Source organism: Dendrobates tinctorius, unplaced genomic scaffold (genome assembly GCF_039654945.1).
Source record: "Dendrobates tinctorius isolate UK_male_01 unplaced genomic scaffold, ASM3965494v1 ptg000019l, whole genome shotgun sequence".
In the NCBI taxonomy this organism is placed as follows: Eukaryota; Metazoa; Chordata; class Amphibia; order Anura; family Dendrobatidae; genus Dendrobates; species Dendrobates tinctorius.
In genome coordinates this window covers 34,994,550-35,008,246 of record NW_027361687.1, presented here as the reverse complement: position 1 = coordinate 35,008,246, position 13,697 = coordinate 34,994,550, and the positions used below count along the sequence as shown (strand labels likewise).

The 13,697-nt window shown below is 39.6% G+C and overlaps 1 protein-coding gene across 2 annotated transcripts in view; it reads left to right on the top strand.

Moving 5' to 3' along the window:
* PCP4L1 (Purkinje cell protein 4 like 1) overlaps nt 1-13,697 on the top strand; it is a 114,188-nt gene that overhangs the window by 63,378 nt on the left and 37,113 nt on the right. The gene's annotated exons all lie outside the window — the stretch shown is intronic.

The window sequence follows — 13,697 nt, the reverse complement described above, 5'->3', positions numbered from 1 at the left end:
AGAAAGTTATTCTCATACACAGCGGTATTCTCATACACAGCAGTGTCATCATCCAGAACGTTATTCTCATACACAGCGGTATTCTCATACACAGCAGTGTCATCATCCAGAACATTATTCACAAACACAGCAGTATTCTCATACACAGCAGTGTCATCATCCAGAACGTTATTCTCATTCACAGCAGTATTCTCATACACAGTAGTGTCATCAACCAGAAAGTTATTCTCATACACAGCAGTGTCATCATCCAGAACGTTATTCTCATACACAGTAGTGTTACCATCCAGAACGTTATTCTCATACACAACGGTATTCTCATACACAACAGTGTCATCATCCAGAACGTTATTCTCATACACAGTAGTGTCACCATCCAGAACGTTATTCTCATACACAACGGTATTCTCATACACAGCAGTGTCATCATCCAGAACGTTATTCTCATACACAGCAGTATTCTCATACACAGCAGTGTCATCATCCAGAACGTTATTCTCATACACAGCAATATTCTCCCACACAGTAGTGTCATCAACCAGAAAGTTATTCTCATACACAGCGGTATTCTCATACACAGTAGTGTAATCATCCAGAACGTTATTCTCATACACAGTAGTCTCACCATCCAGAACGTTATTCTCATACACAGCAGTATTCTCATACACAGCAGTGTAATCATCCAGAACGTTATTCTCATACACAGTAGTCTCACCATCCAGAACGTTATTCTCATACACAGCAGTGTTCTCATACACAGCAGTGTCATCATCCAGAACGTTATTCTCATACACAGCAGTATTCTCATACACAGCAGTGTCATCATCCAGAACGTTATTCTCATACACAGCAGTATTCTCATACACAGCAGTGTCATCATCCAGAACGTTATTCTCATACACAGCAATATTCTCATACACAGCAGTGTCATCATCCAGAACGTTATTCTCATACACAGCAATATTCTCACACACAGTAGTGTCATCAACCAGAAAGTTATTCTCATACACAGCGGTATTCTCATACACAGTAGTGTCATCATCCAGAACGTTATTCTCATACACAGCAATATTCTCATACTCAGCAGTGTCATCATTCATAACGTTATTCTCATACACAGCGGTATTCTCATACACAGCAGTGTCATCATCCGGAACGTTATTCTCATACACAGCAGTATTCTCATACACAGCAGTGTCATAATCCAGAATGTTATTCTCATTCACAGCAGTATTCTTATACACAGTAGTGTCATCAACCAGAAAGTTATTCTCATACACAGCGGTATTCTCATACACAGCAGTTTCATCAACCAGAACGTTATTCTCATACACAGTAGTGTTACCATCCAGAACGTTATTCTCATACACAGCAGTATTCTCATACACAGCAGTGTCATCATCCAGAACGTTATTCTCATACACAGTAGTGTCACCATCCAGAACGTTATTCTCATACACAGCAGTATTCTCATACACAGCAGTGTCATCATCCAGAACGTTATTCTCAAACACAGCACTATTTTCATATACAGCAGTGTCATCATCCAGAACGTTATTCTCATACACAGCAATATTCTCATACACAGCAGTGTCATCATCCGGATCGTTATTCTCATACACACTAATATTCTCACACACAGTAGTGTCATCAACCAGAAAGTTATTCTCATACACAGCGGTATTCTCATACACAGTAGTGTCACCATCCAGAACGTTATTCTCATACACAGCAGTATTCTCATACACAGCAGTGTCATCATCCAGAACGTTATTCTCATACACAGCAGTATTCTCATACACAGCAGTGTCATCATCCAGAACGTTATTCTCATACACAGCAATATTCTCATACACAGCAGTGTCATCATCCGGATCGTTATTCTCATACACACTAATATTCTCACACACAGTAGTGTCATCAACCAGAAAGTTATTCTCATACACAGCGGTATTCCCATACACAGTAGTGTCACCATCCAGAACGTTATTCTCATACACAGCAGTATTCTCATACACAGCAGTGTCATCATCCAGAACGTTATTCTCATACACAGCAGTATTCTCATACACAGCAGTGTCATCATCCAGAACGTTATTCTCATTCACAGCAGTATTCTTATACACAGTAGTGTCATCAACCAGAAAGTTATTCTCATACACAGCGGTATTCTCATACACAGCAGTTTCATCAACCAGAACGTTATTCTCATACACAGTAGTGTTACCATCCAGAACGTTATTCTCATACACAGCAGTATTCTCATACACAGCAGTGTCATCATCCAGAACGTTATTCTCATACACAGTAGTGTCACCATCCAGAACGTTATTCTCATACACAGCAGTATTCTCATACACAGCAGTGTCATCATCCAGAACGTTATTCTCAAACACAGAACTATTTTCATATACAGCAGTGTCATCATCCAGAACGTTATACTCATACACAGCAATATTCTCATACACAGCAGTGTCATCATCCGGATCGTTATTCTCATACACACTAATATTCTCACACACAGTAGTGTCATCAACCAGAAAGTTATTCTCATACACAGCGGTATTCTCATACACAGTAGTGTCACCATCCAGAACGTTATTCTCATACACAGCAGTTTACTCATACACAGCAGTGTCATCATCCAGAACGTTATTCTCATACACAGCAGTATTCTCATACACAGCAGTGTCATCATCCAGAATGTTCTTCTCAAACACAGCACTATTTTCATATACAGCAGTGTCATCATCCAGAACGTTATTCTCATACACAGCAATATTCTCATACACAGCAGTGTCATCATCCGGATCGTTATTCTCATATACACTAATATTCTCACACACAGTAGTGTCATCATCCAGAATGTTATTCTCATTCACAGCAATATTCTCATACACAGCAGTGTCATCATCCAGAACGTTTTTCTCATACACAGCGGTATTCTCATACACAGCAGTGTCATCATCCAGAATGTTATTCTCATACACAGCAGTATTCTCATACGCAGCAGTGTCATCATCCAGAACGTTATTCTCATTCACAGCAGTATTCACATACACAGTTGTGTCATCAACCAGAAAGTTATTCTCATACACAGCAGTGTCATCATCCAGAACGTTATTCTCATACACAGTAGTGTCACCATCCAGAACGTTATTCTCATACACAGCGGTATTCTCATACACAGCAGTGTCATCATCCAGAACGTTATTCTCATACACAGCAGTATTCTCATACACAGCAGTGTCATCATCCAGAACGTTATTCTCAAACACAGCACTATTCTCATATACAGCAGTATCATCATCCAGAACGTTATTCTCATACACAGCAATATTCTCATACACAGCAGTGTTATCATCCGGAACGTTATTCTCATACACAGCAATATTCTCACACACAGTAGTGTCATCAACCAGAAAATTATTCTCATACACAGCGGTATTCACATGCACAGTAGTGTCATCATCCAGAACGTTATTCTCATACTCAGCAGTGTCATCATCCAGAACGTTATTCTCATACACAGCAGTATTCTCATACACAGCAGTGTCATCATCCATAACGTTATTCTCATACACAGCGGTATTGTCATACACAGCAGTGTCATCATACAGAACGTTATTCTCATACACAGCAGTATTCTCATACACAGCACTGTCATCATCCAGAACGTTATTCTCATACACAGCAGTATTCTCATACACAGCAGTGTCATCATCCAGAACGTTATTCTCATACACAGCGGTTTTCTCATACACAGCAGTGTCATCATCCAGAAAGTTATTCTCATACACAGCAGTATTCTCATACAGAGCAGTGTCATCATCCAGAACGTTATTCTCATACACAGCGGTATTCTCATACACAGCAGTGTCATCATCCAGAACGTTATTCTCATACACATCGGTATTCTCATACACAGCAGTGTCATCATCCAGAACGTTATTCTCATTCACAGCTGTATTCTCATACACAGTAGTGTCATCAACCAGAAAGTTATTCTCATACACAGAAGTGTCATCATCCAGAACGTTATTCTTATACACAGTAGTGTTACCATCCAGAACGTTATTCTCATACAAAGCAGTATTCTCATACACAGCAGTGTCATCATCCAGAATGTTATTCTCATACACAGTAGTGTCACCATCCAGAACGTTATTCTCATACACAGCGGTATTCTCATACACAGCAGTGTCATCATCCAGAACGTTATTCTCATACACAGCAGTATTCTCATACACAGCAGTGTCATCATCCAGAACGTTATTCTCAAACACAGCACTATTCTCATATACAGCAGTATCATCATCCAGAACGTTATTCTCATACACAGCAATATTCTCATACACAGCAGTGTCATCATCCGGAACGTTATTCTCATACACAGCAATATTCTCACACACAGTAGTGTCATCAACCAGAAAGTTATTCTCATACACAGCGGTATTCTCATACACAGCAGTGTCATAATCCAGAACGTTTTTCTCATACACAGCGGTATTCTCATACACAGCAGTGTCATCATCCAGAACGTTATTCTCATACACAGCGTTATTCTCATACACAGCAGTGTCTTCATCCAGAACGTTATTCTTATACACAGCAATATTCTCATACACAGCAGTGTCATCTTCCAGAACGTTATTCTCATACACAGCAGTATTCTCATACACAGCAGTTTCATCATCCAGAATGTTATTCTCATTCACAGCAATATTCTCATACACAGCAGTGTCATCATCCAGAACGTTATTCTCATACACAGCAATATTCTCATACACAGCGGTGTCATCATCCAGAACGTTATTCTCATACACAGCGGTATTCTCATACACAGCAGTGTCATAATCCAGAACATTAATTTCATACACAGCAATATTCTCATACACAGTAGTGTCATCATCCAGATCGTTATTCTCATACACAGCAATATTCTCATACACAGCAGTGTCATCATCCAGAATGTTATTCTCATACACAGCGGTATTCTCATACACAGCAGTGTCATCATCCAGAACGTTATTCTCATACACAGCAGTATTCTTATACACAGCAGTGTCATCATCCAGAACGTTATTCTCATACACAGCATTATTCTCATACACAGCAGTATCATCATCCAGAACGTTATTCTCATACACAGCAATATTCTCATACACAGCGGTGTCATCATCCAGAACGTTATTCTCATACACAGCGGTATTCTCATACACAGCAGTGTCATAATCCAGAACATTATTTTCATACACAGCAATATTCTCATACACAGTAGTGTCATCATCCAGAACGTTATTCTCATACACAGCAATATTCTCATACACAGCAGTGTCATCATCCAGAATGTTATTCTCATACACAGCGGTATTCTCATACACAGCAGTGTCATCATCCAGAACGTTATTCTCATACACAGCAATATTCTCACACACAGCAGTGTCATCTTCCAGAATGTTATTCTCTTACACATCAGTATTCTCATACACAGCAGTGTCATCATCCAGAACGTTATTCTCATACACAGCGGTATTCTCATACACAGCAGTGTCATCATCCAGGACGTTATTCTCAAACACAGCAGTATTCTCATACACAGCAGTGTCATCATCCAGAACGTTATTCTCATTCACAGCAGTGTTCTCATACACAGTAGTGTCATCAACCAGAAAGTTATTCTCATACACAGCAGTGTCATCATCCAGAACGTTATTCTCATACACAGTAGTGTTACCATCCAGAACGTTATTCTCATACACAGCAGTATTCTCATACACAGCAGTGTCATCATCCAGAACGTTATTCTCATACACAGTAGTGTCACCATCCAGAACGTTATTCTCATACACAGCGGTATTCTCACACACAGTAGGGTCATCAACCAGAAAGTTATTCTCATACACAGCGGTTTTCTCATACACAGTAGTGTCATCATCCAGAACGTTATTCTCATACACAGCAATATTCTCATACACAGCAGTGTCATAATCCAGAACGTTATTCTCATACACAGCAATATTCTCATACACAGTAGTGTCATCATCCAGAACGTTATTCTCATACACAGCGTTATTCTCATACACAGCAGTGTCATCATCCAGAACGTTATTCTCATACATAGCGGTATTCTCATACACAGCAGTGTCTTAATCCAGAACGTTATTCTCATACACAGCAATATTCTCATACACAGTAGTGTCATCATCCAGAACGTTATTCTCATACACAGCAATATTCTCATACACAGCAGTGTCATCATTCAGAATGTTATTTTCATACACAGCGGTATTCTCATACACAGCAGTGTCATCATCCAGAACATTATTCTCATACACAGCAGTATTCTCATACACAGCAGTGTCATCTTCCAGAACGTTATTCTCATACACAGCAGTTTTCTCATACACAGCAGTGTCATCATCCAGAACGTTATTCTCATACACAGCAGTATTCTCATACAGAGCAGTGTCATCATCCAGAACGTTATTCTCATACACAGCGGTATTCTCATACACAGCAGTGTCATCATCCAGAACGTTATTCTCATACACATCGGTATTCTCATACACAGCAGTGTCATCATCCAGAACGTTATTCTCATTCACAGCAGTATTCTCATACACAGTAGTGTCATCAACCAGAAAGTTATTCTCATACACAGAAGTGTCATCATCCAGAACGTTATTCTTATACACAGTAGTGTTACCATCCAGAACGTTATTCTCATACAAAGCAGTATTCTCATACACAGCAGTGTCATCATCCAGAATGTTATTCTCATACACAGTAGTGTCACCATCAAGAACGTTATTCTCATACACAGCGGTATTCTCATACACAGCAGTGTCATCATCCAGAACGTTATTCTCATACACAGCAGTATTCTCATATACAGCAGTGTCATCATCCAGAACGTTATTCTCAAACACAGCACTATTCTCATATACAGCAGTATCATCATCCAGAACGTTATTCTCATACACAGCAATATTCTCATACACAGCAGTGTCATCATCCGGAACGTTATTCTCATACACAGCAATATTCTCACACACAGTAGTGTCATCAACCAGAAGGTTATTCTCATACACAGCGGTATTCTCATACACAGTAGTGTCATCATCCAGAACGTTATTCTCATACACAGCGGTATTCTCATACACAGCAGTGTCATAATCCAGAACGTTTTTCTCATACACAGCGGTATTCTCATACACAGCAGTGTCATCATCCAGAACGTTATTCTCATACACAGCGGTATTCTCATACACAGCAGTGTCTTCATCCAGAACGTTATTCTTATACACAGCAATATTCTCATACACAGCAGTGTCATCTTCCAGAACGTTATTCTCATACACAGCAGTATTCTCATACACAGCAGTTTCATCATCCAGAATGTTATTCTCATTCACAGCAATATTTTCATACACAGCAGTGTCATCATCCAGAACGTTATTCTCATACACAGCAATATTCTCATACACAGCGGTGTCATCATCCAGAACGTTATTCTCATACACAGCGGTATTCTCATACACAGCAGTGTCATAATCCAGAACATTATTTTCATACACAGCAATATTCTCATACACAGTAGTGTCATCATCCAGAACGTTATTCTCATACACAGCAATATTCTCATACACAGCAGTGTCATCTTCCAGAATGTTATTCTCATACACAGCGGTATTCTCATACACAGCAGTGTCATCATCCAGAACGTTATTCTCATACACAGCAGTATTCTTATACACAGCAGTGTCATCATCCAGAACGTTATTCTCATACACAGCATTATTCTCATACACAGCAGTATCATCATCCAGAACGTTATTCTCATACACAGCAGTATTCTCATACACAGCACTGTCATCATCCAGAACGTTATTCTCATACACAGTAGTGTCACCATCCAGAACGTTATTCTCATACACAGCGGTATTCTCATACACAGCAGTGTCATCATCCAGAACGTTATTCTCATACACAGCAGTATTCTCATACACAGCAGTGTCATCATCCAGAACGTTATTCTCATACACAGCATTATTCTCATACACAGCAGTGTCATCATCTAGAACATTATTCTCATACACAGCATTATTCTCATACACAGCAGTGTCATCATCCAGAACGTTATTCTCATACACAGCGGTATTCTCATACACAGCAGTATCCTCATACACAGCAGTGTCATCATCCAGAACGTTATTCTCATACACAGTAGTGTCACCATCCAGAACATTATTCTCATACACAGCGGTATTCTCATACACAGCAGTCTCATCATCCAGAATGTTATTCTCATACACAGCAGTGTCATCATCCAGAACGTTATTCTCAAACACAGCACTGTTCTGATACAGCAGTGTCATCATCCAGAACGTTATTTTCATACACAGCAATATTCTCATACACAGCAGTGTCATCATCCGGAACGTTATTCTCATACACAGCAATATTCTCACACACAGTAGTGTCATCAACCAGAAAGTTATTCTCATACACAGCGGTATTCTCATACACAGTAGTGTCATCATCCAGAACGTTATTCTCATACTCAGCAGTGTCATCATCCAGAACGTTATTCTCATACACAGCGGTATTCTCATACACAGCAGTGTCATAATCCAGAACGTTATTCTCATACACAGCGGTATTCTCATACACAGCAGTGTCATAATCCAGAAAGTTATTCTCATACACAGCGGTATTCTCATACACAGCAGTGTCATCATCCAGAACGTTATTCTCATACACAGCAATATTCTCATACACAGCAGTGTCATCTTCCAGAACGTTATTCTCATACACATCAGTATTCTCATACACAGCAGTGTCATCATCCAGAACGTTATTCTCATACACAGCGGTATTCTCATACACAGCAGTGTCATCATCCAGAACGTTATTCTCAAGCACAGCAGTATTCTCATACACAGCAGTGTCATCATCCAGAACGTTATTCTCATTCACAGCAGTGTTCTCATACACAGTAGTGTCATCAACCAGAAAGTTATTCTCATACACAGCAGTGTCATCATCCAGAACGTTATTCTCATACACAGTAGTGTTACCATCCAGAACGTTATTCTCATACACAGCAGTATTCTCATACACAGCAGTGTCATCATCCAGAACGTTATTCTCATACACAGTAGTGTCACCATCCAGAACTTTATTCTCATACACAGCGGTATTCTCACACACAGTAGGGTCATCAACCAGAAAGTTATTCTCATACACAGCGGTTTTCTCATACACAGTAGTGTCATCATCCAGAACGTTATTCTCATACACAGCAATATTCTCATACACAGCAGTGTCATAATCCAGAACGTTATTCTCATACACAGCAATATTCTCATACACAGTAGTGTCATCATCCAGAACGTTATTCTCATACACAGCGGTATTCTCATACACAGCAGTGTCATCATCCAGAACTTTATTCTCATACATAGCGGTATTCTCATACACAGCAGTGTCATAATCCAGAACGTTATTCTCATACACAGCAATATTCTCATACACAGTAGTGTCATCATCCAGAACGTTATTCTCATACACAGCAATATTCTCATACACAGCAGTGTCATCATTCAGAATGTTATTTTCATACACAGCGGTATTCTCATACACAGCAGTGTCATCATCCAGAACATTATTCTCATACACAGCAGTATTCTCATACACAGCAGTGTCATCCTCCAGAACGTTATTCTCATACACAGCAGTTTTCTCATACACAGCAGTGTCATCATCCAGAACGTTATTCTCATACACAGCGGTATTCTCATACACAGCAGTGTCATCATCCAGAACTTTATTCTCATACATAGCGGTATTCTCATACACAGCAGTGTCATAATCCAGAACGTTATTCTCATACACAGCAATATTCTCATACACAGTAGTGTCATCATCCAGAACGTTATTCTCATACACAGCAATATTCTCATACACAGCAGTGTCATCATTCAGAATGTTATTTTCATACACAGCGGTATTCTCATACACAGCAGTGTCATCATCCAGAACATTATTCTCATACACAGCAGTATTCTCATACACAGCAGTGTCATCTTCCAGAACGTTATTCTCATACACAGCAGTTTTCTCATACACAGCAGTGTCATCATCCAGAACGTTATTCTCATACACAGCGGTATTCTCATACACAGCAGTGTCATCATCCAGAATGTTATTCTCATTCACAGCAGTATCATAATCCAGAATGTTGTTCTCATTCACAGCAGTATTCTTATACACAGTAGTGTCATCAACCAGAAAGTTATTCTCATACACAGCGGTATTCTCATACACAGCAGTGTCATCATCCAGAACGTTATTCTCATACACAGCGGTATTCTCATACACAGCGGTATTCTCATACACAGCAGTGTCATTATCCAGAATGTTATTCTCATTCACAGCAGTATCATAATCCAGAATGTTGTTCTCATTCACAGCAGTATTCTTATACACAGTAGTGTCATCAACCAGAAAGTTATTCTCATACACAGCGGTATTCTCATACACAGCAGTGTCATCATCCAGAACGTTATTCTCATACACAGCGGTATTCTCATACACAGCAGTGTCATCATCCAGAACATTATTCACAAACACAGCAGTATTCTCATACACAGCAGTGTCATCATCCAGAACGTTATTCTCATTCACAGCAGTATTCTCATACACAGTAGTGTCATCAACCAGAAAGTTATTCTCATACACAGCAGTGTCATCATCCAGAACGTTATTCTCATACACAGTAGTGTTACCATCCAGAACGTTATTCTCATACACAACGGTATTCTCATACACAACAGTGTCATCATCCAGAACGTTATTCTCATACACAGTAGTGTCACCATCCAGAATGTTATTCTCATACACGACGGTATTCTCATACACAGCAGTGTCATCATCCAGAACGTTATTCTCATACACAGCAGTATTCTCATACACAGCAGTGTCATCATCCAGAACGTTATTCTCATACACAGCAATATTCTCACACACAGTAGTGTCATCAACCAGAAAGTTATTCTCATACACAGCGGTATTCTCATACACAGTAGTGTCATAATCCAGAACGTTATTCTCATACACAGCAGTATTCTCATACACAGCAGTGTCATCATCCAGAACGTTATTCTCATTCACAGCAGTATTCTCATACACAGTAGTGTCATCAACCAGAAAGTTATTCTCATACACAGCAGTGTCATCATCCAGAATGTTATTCTCATACACAGTAGTGTTACCATCCAGAACGTTATTCTCATACACAGCAGTGTCATCATCCAGAACGTTATTCTCATACACAGCAGTATTCTCATACACAGCAGTGTAATCATCCAGAACGTTATTCTCATACACAGTAGTGTCACCATCCAGAACGTTATTCTCATACACAGCAGTATTCTCATACACAGCAGTGTCATCATCCAGAACGTTATTCTCATACACAGCAGTATTCTCATACACAGCAGTGTCATCATCCAGAACGTTATTCTCATACACAGCAATATTCTCATACACAGCAGTGTCATCATCCAGAACGTTATTCTCATACACAGCAATATTCTCACACACAGTAGTGTCATCAACCAGAAAGTTATTCTCATACACAGCGGTATTCTCATACACAGTAGTGTCATCATCCAGAACGTTATTATCATACACAGCAATATTCTCATACTCAGCAGTGTCATCATTCATAACGTTATTCTCATACACAGCGGTATTCTCATACACAGCAGTGTCATCATCCGGAACGTTATTCTCATACACAGCAGTATTCTCATACACAGCAGTGTCATCATCCAGAATGTTATTCTCATTCACAGCGGTATTCTCATACACAGCAGTGTCATCATCAGGAACGTTATTCTCATACACAGCAGTATTCTCATACACAGCAGTGTCATCATCCAGAACGTTATTCTCATACACAGCAATATTCTCACACACAGTAGTGTCATCAACCAGAAAGTTATTCTCATACACAGCGCTATTCTCATACACAGTAGTGTCATAATCCAGAACGTTATTCTCATACACAGCAGTATTCTCATACACAGCAGTGTCATCATCCAGAACGTTATTCTCATTCACAGCAGTATTCTCATACACAGTTGTGTCATCAACCATAAAGTTATTCTCATACACAGCAGTGTCATCATCCAGAATGTTATTCTCATACACAGTAGTGTTACCATCCAGAGCGTTATTCTCATACACAGCATTGTCATCATCCAGAACGTTATTCTCATTCACAGCAATATTCTCATACACAGTAGTGTCATCAACCAGAAAGTTATTCTCATACATAGCAGTGTTACCATCCAGAACTTTATTCTCATACACAGCAGTATTCTCATACACAGCAGTGTAATCATCCAGAACGTTATTCTCATACACAGTAGTGTCACCATCCAGAACGTTATTCTCATACACAGCAGTATTCTCATACACAGCAGTGTCATCATCCAGAACGTTATTCTCATACACAGCAGTATTCTCATACACAGCAGTGTCATCATCCAGAACGTTATTCTCATACACAGCAATATTCTCATTCACAGCAGTGTCATCATCCGGAATGTTATTCTCATACACAGCAATATTCTCACACACAGTAGTGTCATCAACCAGAAAGTTATTCTCATACACAGCGGTATTCTCATACACAGTAGTGTCATCATCCAGAACGTTATTCTCATACACAGCAATATTCTCATACTCAGCAGTGTCATCATTCATAACGTTATTCTCATACACAGCGGTATTCTCATACACAGCAGTGTCATCATCCGCAACGTTATTCTCATACACAGCAGTATTCTCATACACAGCAGTGTCATCATCCAGAATGTTATTCTCATACACAGCAATATTCTCACACACAGTAGTGTCATCAACCAGAAAGTTATTCTCATACACATCGGTATTCTCATACACAGTAGTGTCATCATCCAGAACGTTATTCTCATACACAGCAATATTCTCACACACAGTAGTGTCATCAACCAGAAAGTTATTCTCATACACAGCGGTATTCTCATACACAGTAGTGTCATCATCCAGAACGTTATTCTCATACACAGCAATATTCTCATACTCAGCAGTGTCATCATTCATAACGTTATTCTCATACACAGCGGTATTCTCATACACAGCAGTGTCATCATCCGGAACGTTATTCTCATACACAGCAGTATTCTCATACACAGCAGTGTCATCATCCGGAATGTTATTCTCATTCACAGCAGTATTCTCATACACAGTAGTGTCATCAACCAGAAAGTTATTCTCATACACAGCAGTGTCACGATCTTCATCTTTATTCCTTAGATTCAGATTCAGGCTTATAGCGTAAAGAATATACTGTCAGGAAGACATATGTGCTCCATTCTGTCATAAATAACAGATATTTGCAGCGTCTGCACCAGGGACCCTCAAAGACAAAATGTTTGCAAGCACACCATGGACGGGAACATGTTGTAGGAAATGTTGCTGTCACTTTTCATCCCTTGGGAACATTCTCACTGGGCCCCTGGGGGCCCCACCATCTACAGCTTCATTTTCTATCAGCCCTTGTCATCTATGATCCTAATCATAAAGTGATTAGTAGCGTCTGTCACATTCCGGCCTCCTCACTGTCACATTATGTCTACGGG